Genomic DNA, 8,644 nt, shown 5'->3' on the forward strand with positions numbered 1-8,644 from the left:
TTAACCGTAGATAATGCCATCGAATTTTACTTCTTGCTAAATCAAAAGATTAAGTTGACTTCTAAAAATTGACAAGTTCCACTAGTACTTTTTCTATCTAATCTACATCCAACAAAATCAGCATCTGAGTAACCTATTAAATCTATAGAAGATTGCTTAAAAAATTAGAGTCCTAAGTTTTGTTCCTTTTAGGTATTTGAATATTCTTTTAACAGTATTCAAGTGTGATTCCTTAGGGTTAGATTGAAATCTAGCATACATACATGCTGAACATTATATCAGATCTACTGGCAGTAAGATATAACAAAGAACCTAGCCTCTATAAAGCTTTGAATCAACAGACTTACCATGTTCATTCTTATCTAATTTACAGGAAGAGGTTATAAGAATACTTACACTTTTAGAACTCTCCATCCCAATTTTTTTTAATAATTCTCTTGTATACTTATTTTGGGTGATGGAGATCCCTTCATTTGCTTGATCTGGAGTTTGAGAAAGAATGTGGGTTCTTCCATCATGCTCATCTCGAACTCCCCCCGCATAAACTTGGTAAATTCTTTACACAAAACTTCATTAGTAGATCCAAATATAATATCATCAACATATATTTGTATAACTAGTATCTTTTCATCTTTTTTTTTATAAAAAAATTTGTACTTATTTTTTTTAAAAAAATTTATTTTTTAATAAAAAATTACTTAGTTTTTCATACCAAGCCCTAGGAGCTTATTTCAAACCATACAAAGCTTTGTTTAATTTAAATACATGATTTGGATATTTATAATTTTCAAAGCCTGAGAGTTGCTCTACAAATACCTCTCCAGCAATATAACCATTTAGAAAGACACTTTTAACATTCATTTGAAATAGTTTAAAATTTATGAAATATGCATAAGCAAGCAACATTCTTATAACTTCTAATCTAGCAACAGGTGCAAACGTCTCATCAAAATCAATTCCTTCCTGTTGGTTATATCTTTTAGCAACTAGTCTTGCCTAATTTCTAATTACATTACCATTTTCATCAAGTTTATTCCTATATACCCATTTTGTTTCAATTATTGGATGATTTTTAGGTCTAGCAATAAGAGTCCAAATATTATTTCTTTCAAAGTAGTTTAACTCTTCTTGCATAGCATTAATCCAATTATGATCTTGTTCAGCTTCTTCTATTGTCTTAAGTTCTAAGTGAGAAACAAAAGCTATATAATTATATACATCTCTAAGAGAAGATCGAATTCTTACTCCTTATGTCAGATCACCAATGATTAATTCTTTAGGGTGATTATAGACATACCTCCATTCTTTTGGAAGATCACTTATACCTTAAGATTGTTCTTGAACATTTTGATCATTGATGTTCTCATCCTCATGCTTTTCCTCCAGTTGATCTTTGTTTTGCTCATTTGAGTGTTTAATGGTGAACTCTTTCATTCCTTCTTCTATGATACCAACATCATCAGCACCCTCTCTCTTCCTTCACGGAGATCATTAGTCTCATCAAAAATTATATGGATTGACTCTTCCACTACTAGAGTTCTTTTATTGAAAACTCTAAAAGCTCTACTAAAAGTGAAATAGCCAAGGAAGATAGCTTCATCAGATTTAGTATCAAATTTTTCTAAGCTATCTTTACCATTATTTAAAACAAAGTAACGGCAACCAAAAATATGAAAATACCATAAGTTAGGTTGTCTACCTTTCCATAATTCATAAGGTGTTTTCTTTAAAATTGATCTTATTAATACACGGTTTAAGATGCAACATGCTGTATTAATAGCTTCTGTCCAAAAATATTTTGGAAGATTGCTCTCACATAGCATGGTATGGCCAATTTCTTCAAGAGTTCTATTTTTTTTTTCTACTACCCCATTTTATTAGGGTGTCCTAAGTATAAAAAAATTATGGTCTATACCTTTTTTATCATAAAATTTTTCAAAATCTTTGTTTTCAAATTCGGTATTGTGGTCACTACGAATTGAAACAATTGGTAAACCTTTTTCATTTGAGATTTTTCAACAAAACTTAAAAAAAAAATGAAAATACTTCATCTTTAGATGCTAAAAACAAGACTCAAGTAAAATATGAAAAATCATCGATAATCACAAAATCATATCTTTTACCTCCTAAGCTAGTTGTCCTTGTAGGACCAAATAAATCCATATGTAAAAGTTCTTAAGGTTTAGAAGTTGAAACTATGTTTTTAGGTTTAAAAGAAACTCTTGTTTGCTTACCTAATTGGCATGCATCACAAATTTTTTCTTTTTCAAAATTTATCTTTGGCAAATCAAAAATCAAATTTTTTTTAATAATTTTAGATAATATGTGCATACTAATATGTGCAAGCTTACGGTGGCAAAGCCAACTAGTCTCATTGATTTTAGCGTTCATAGCCATAAGATATTATATGTTTTGAATGAAAAGATTATCCAAATCTATCATGTAAATATTGCCATGCCTATGTCCAATAAACCTAATGCTATCATCAAAAGGACTAGTTACAATACACATGGATGATTCAAAAATTACTTTATAACCTTTATCACATAATTGACTAATGCTTAATAGGTTATGTTTAAAATCATCTACAAGCAAAATATTTTTAATACAAATGGAGGGAGTGATACCAATGTTACCTATGTCGATGATCTTTCCTTTGTCACTATTTTCAAAAGTGACCATCCCTCCATTCTTAGCCTCCAAGGTGATGAATTGAGACTCATCACCGATCATATGTCTTGAGCACCCGCTATCAAGATAACACTTTCGCTTCGTTACTTGGGATGCAAGACACACCTACACACATAAAATCAAGTTTTAACTTTAGATACCTAAGCTAACTTGGATTCTTTGGGATTAGTCACAATGGTTCCTTTTGAAACCCATATTTTCTTAATAGTTATACTAACAAATTTGTTTGACAAACACGCATAAGCTTTATATCCTATCTTGCCACATTTAAAATATGTAATGTTTGATAATTTGTTCATGGATGCATTTATAAAGATATTTTTTAAAAATTTTTATTTTCTAAGAGTATTATAACCAAGATCGGCTTTATCATACACTGCTCTTTGATTATCAATAATCATTTGAAGTTTATTTGAGCTTAAGGTAAATCTATCAACTATTGGTTTCAATTTGGTTACTTTTCCTTTAGGTTCTGATTTTTCTTTACAAGAGCCTTGTTTATACTTGAAATTTCTTCCTTTTTCTTTGATAGAGTTTGATATTTTATTTCTAATTTTTTATTTTTGTTGGATTTTTTTTAGATAAAGTTTAATTTTTTAATTTCAGATCTTTGCTTTTCAGTCCTAATTTCTTTAAATCATCCAAAAGCTCATGAAATGCTTCTTGTTATTCATCATAAAAAAATTCATTTTGAGTTTCAGTGATTACATCATTTTTATATACCATAAGGCACAAGTTGGCTTCTTCATGGGATTCATCATCTGAGGTGGAGTCATCATTATCGCTCCACGTAGCCATCATTGTCCTTTTCTTCTTGAACTTTTTTGGACCCTTCTTGAGCTGGGGATAGTCCGATCTAAAGTAACCCGGCTTCTTACACTCATAACAAATGACGGGCTACTCTTTCTCTTTTTCTTTACTCGACTCCCCCTTAACTGGTGGTCTTCTCTTGGTCCCTTGACTTCTTTTCTTCATAAATCATCTGAATTTTTTTGTGATCAATGCCAAATCCTCATCATCTTCACTATTTTCTGATTTTTCTAAATCTTCTTCTTCTTGAGCCGTTGATTTGAGGGCAATTGTCTTCTTTCTTTTGATCTTTTCTTCAAAATGCTAGTTCATGATCAGCTCATGGATCATGAGAGATCCAAGCAGCTCCTCCAAAGGTAGAATATTTAAATCCTTGGCTTCTTGAATCGTCGTGACCTTTGGCTCCCATGATCTTGGTAGAGATCTAAGAACTTTCTTACAAGATCACTGTTAGAATAACACTTTCCAAGACTCTTTAGACCATTTATGATATTAGTGAAATGAGTAAACATTTGTGTTATAGACTCATCATATTCTATTTTAAACAATTCATAATTGTGCACAAGCATATTAATTTTTGACTCTTTTACTTGGTTTGTGCCCTCATGTGTAACTTCTAATCTATCCCAAATTTTTTTAGCTGAATTACATGTGAAAATACGGTTAAATTTATTTACATCTAAGGCACAGTACAAGACATTCATAGCTTTAGCATTGAGCTGAGCCATTTTTTTATCAAACTCATCCCATTCACCTTCCGACTTAGGGAGGGACACACCATCAATCAACTTAGTGAGTGTGTGAGGTCCATTCACTATGATACTCTACATATCATAGTCAAGTGCTTGGATAAATATTCTCATCCGAGTTTTTCAATAGGTGTAGTTGGACCCATTGAAAAATGAAGGTCAGTTGGTAGATTGCCCCTCGACTAGAGATGTGCCAAATTGGGTTGCCATAGATCTTTGGCTCTTGATGGTTAAATCAAGCAAGGACTAGAGTATCGGACTCTGATACCACTTGTTGCTCAGATATGGAGCCCAAGAGGGGGGTGAATTGGATCTCTTAAAATTTTTAGTGATTAGTCCTCACAAGGAATGTGCTCAACTTAATGAGTGAGGTGAGTTAATTAACAATGACAAAAGATCAAACACAATTAACAAATGAACAAGTATAGAGTACAATAAGAAAAAAAAATATGCAAGCATAGCAAACACTAAAGATTTATAATGATTCAGCACTAACTTTGCACCTACACCCACTTCTCAAGTCCCAACTTAAGAATTTAATCCACTAAAAGGATTTTCAATTACAACATATCATATTACACCGACCCTTACTGTCCAAGCAAGAATGCTTGTTTTCTGAGTACAAGCTAACCCACAAACCCTACAATTACAGGTTCGGATCAACCTATCTGAGTTTTGGAACCTTCCAAAATTCAAAACTCAAAGTACAACAGCAAACGAATAGAGTACAGAATTTTCAGCATAAAAAAACTTCTTAAATTAGCATAATAAAATAATAAAAGCACAATACTCTAGGAGTAGAAGTCTTTGCTGGATACTCCCAGATGATTTGAACACTTGAATGCAGCTGGAGAGTGGCTGGTAAGCTGATTAAATACTTCTTTCTCGCTTTTTAAGATTTTTTTTCTCTTTCTCAGATTTGAGCTTGAATACCTCAGTTGTTCTTTTGATTTTCCACCTCTAGAAAGTATTTATAATCTTCATTAAGTCTTGAAAGTGTCTTAGAATCAATTAAGAGCTATTGGAGTGTGTTTAATGCGTATTAAATGCATCAAAAACGGACTGAAAACTAACCGTTACGTACGTCTGCGCCGCAGAGGGTCGACCCATGGGTCACCCATTTGGCCAGACAAAGAACCATGCTCTCTGTCTTGGTCTCAGGCTCTCAGAGGTCGACCCATGGGTTGCCCCACTGCATGCCAAAGGCCAAGACAGGTGCGTGCTAGCTCTCCTTTGCAAGGGGATGACCTTAAGGGTCGTCCCATTCTGTTCCAACTCAGTTTTCATATATTTAAGTACTGAAACTTACCAAAACACTACCAAACACTCTTAAATGGATTTGAATAAGCTTGACACTCCCAAAAAACTTCAAAAGCATCTCTAACTTGCAAAATCTTTCACTTTGGCACCCTTGAAGAAGCTTTTCAAACTCAATATTTTTGGACTACCTGAAACCACACCAAAGTATTCTCCAAGGATAAAAAAACTCATTAGTAATCCTCTCAAATGATTTGTGACCATCAAAATCAATTCTTGGGGCAACACCTATCGCAGAAAATATATATAGAGGAAGTGCTAAAGAGGTTCAACATGAAGAATTCTAAAAGGAGACTTCTACTCCTAAGGTATGGTATTACTCTCTCCAAGAAGATGTGTCCAAGCACACTTGAGGAGTTTGAGCATATGAGCAGTGTTGGGTATAAAATACCCACAGCCGGAACCCGCGGCGGAACCGCCATCGGCAAGCGCGGCTCCGCCCGAACTCCTACGGGAGCCGGGCTCCACCGACGACATCAGCACAGCTCCGCCCGGACTCCTACGGGAGCCGGGCTCCGCTCTCAATATCAATTGCTGGTAAGCTCAGTCCGGACTCCTACGAGAGCCGGACTTCGCCCTTGACTTTGTTTGCAGCGCAGCTCCGCCCGGACTCCTACGGGAGCCGGGCTCCACCGACGACATCAGCACAGCTCCGCCCGGACTCCTACGGGAGCCGGGCTCCACCGACGACATCAGCACAGCTCCGCCCGGACTCCTACGGGAGCCGGGCTCCGCTCTCAATATCAATTGCTGGTAAGCTCAGTCCGGACTCCTACGAGAGCCGGACTTCGCCCTTGACTTTGTTTGCAGCGCAGCTCCGCCCGGACTCCTACGGGAGCCGGGCTCCACCGACGACATCAGCACAGCTCCGCCCGGACTCCTACGGGAGCCGGGCTCCACCGACGACATCAGCACAGCTCCGCCCGGACTCCTACGGGAGCCGGGCTCCGCTCTCAATATCAATTGCTGGTAAGCTCAGTCCGGACTCCTACGAGAGCCGGATTTCGCCCTTGACTTTGTTTGCAGCGCAGCTCCGCCCGGACTCCTACGGGAGCCGGGCTCCACCGACGACATCAGCACAGCTCCGCCCGGACTCCTACGGGAGCCGGGCTCCACCGACGACATCAGCACAGCTCCGCCCGGACTCCTACGGGAGCCGGGCTCCGCTCTCAATATCAATTGCTGGTAAGCTCAGTCCGGACTCCTACGAGAGCCGGACTTCACCCTTGACTTTGTTGGCAGCACAGCTCCGCCCGGACTCCTACGGGAGCCGGGCTCCGCCGTCGACATCAAAACAGCTCCGCCTGGACTCCTACGGGAGCCGGACTCCGATCACGACGGCTCCGACCATTGCCGAGCTTCAATCGACAGATCCATGCCCCCTGACAGGCCCTCAAAATGGCCGCGACCCTGCTCCACCTCCTGTGGCGGACTCCACGTAGCATCATCATTCCCTGACAAGCCGCAGCAGCCATAGCCGCCCTGCTCCACCTCCTGTGGCGGACTCCGCACAGCTCCATTATCCCCCTGGCAGGCCACAGTAACGGCCACGAACCTGCTCCACCTCCTGCGACGGATACCATGCGATTCTCCTGACGACGGACGCTGCTCCACCCCTCATAACGGATTCCACGTGGCAAGTCGAGGTGATACCCACGTGTCTGCTCCATTATCTTTCGCAATCAATTCCCCTGACCATGGGCGGCCCACTACCAGGCAGTTACACACGTCGCCATCAGTCCGTTGCCTCCCCCGCCTATAAAAGGGGGGACTCAGATACGTTATTTTTTAAGATCTTTTTGCCTTATCTCAAAACTCTGCTAAATTCTCCGTTCGAGCACTCCATTCTTGTTGAGGCAGAGAACTGACTTGAGCGTCGGATGGTCTTGCCGGAGCAACCCCACCTCCGGTTTAGACTTCCCTTGCAGGTCCCGGCGGCGACCGCGGCTTCCTCAACTCCAGCTTCTCCGGTGCAGGCGAATTTCTGCACCAACAGGATTGGCGCTAGAGGAAGGGTCTGAACCTTCGCAGCACCCTTGTTCTTGAAGGAGCGCTCAACGGAGCCACCTCCGGCCATCTCTCCGTTATCTACTCCTAATCCTCCCCCGCGAGATCGGCACCCGATGCCTCCGCGCAGGGCGTCCACCCGGCGGTCCACGGCCTCCGCGGCCAGATCTCAGGCTCCGGCCTCCCCTCCCGTCTCTCAGCCAGCTCCTCCCCCCCCTCCGGCGACGGCGGTCGGCGCGGAGCAGTTTGACTTGCTGGCGCAGCAGGTCAAGGGCCTCGTCGAGGCCGTACAGGCAATGCAGCAGCAGCCGCCGCAGGCGTCAGCGCATCCGGAAGGGGCATCTCCGGAATGCCAGAACCCGACGGTGGGGCGGCCACCTGGGCTAGCCGCCCCGTCCTTCCCGAGAAGGCGAATCCAAGGGTGGAGAGCCCTCAGTCGGACCACGACTCCACCCCTGGGAGGTCCCTGCCCCCGTTCTGCCAAAGGACCTTCGAGACTCGAAGTCGAGAAGATTTCCTGGACCGGAGGCTCTAGGAGATGAACCGACGGATCGAAGAACTCCGCCATGCGCCTCCCGCTTACGGTGAGGATATCTGCACTGACCCCCCCTTCTCCCAAATGATTATGCAGGAACCGATCCCGCCGAATTTCAAGCTCCCCCAGTTTGAAAGCTACGACGGGACCTCGGACCCGGTGGACCACCTGGAAGCCTTCCGAACGATGATGTTGCTTCATGGTGCCCCCGACGCCATCTTGTGCCAGGCTTTTCCGTCTACTTTGAAGGGAGCAGCCAGAAACTGGTACTCGGCACTGAGGTCGGGTACCATCTTCTCCTTCGACCAAATGAGCCACCAATTCGTGGCCCATTTTGTCAGCAGCCGACGTCCCCGGAAAGGTTCGGAGTCCCTCATCAACATCAAGCAGAGGGAAGGGGAGTCCATACGGGCCTACATCAACCACTTCAACATCGCGGCGTTGGAGGTCCGAAATTTGGACCAGTCGGTTGCCATGGCCGCCCTGAAAGGCGGCCTTCAGAAGAATGACCTTCTGTACTCCCTGGAGAAGAAGT

Source organism: Elaeis guineensis, chromosome 2 (genome assembly GCF_000442705.2).
Source record: "Elaeis guineensis isolate ETL-2024a chromosome 2, EG11, whole genome shotgun sequence".
NCBI lineage: Eukaryota > Viridiplantae > Streptophyta > Magnoliopsida > Arecales > Arecaceae > Elaeis > Elaeis guineensis.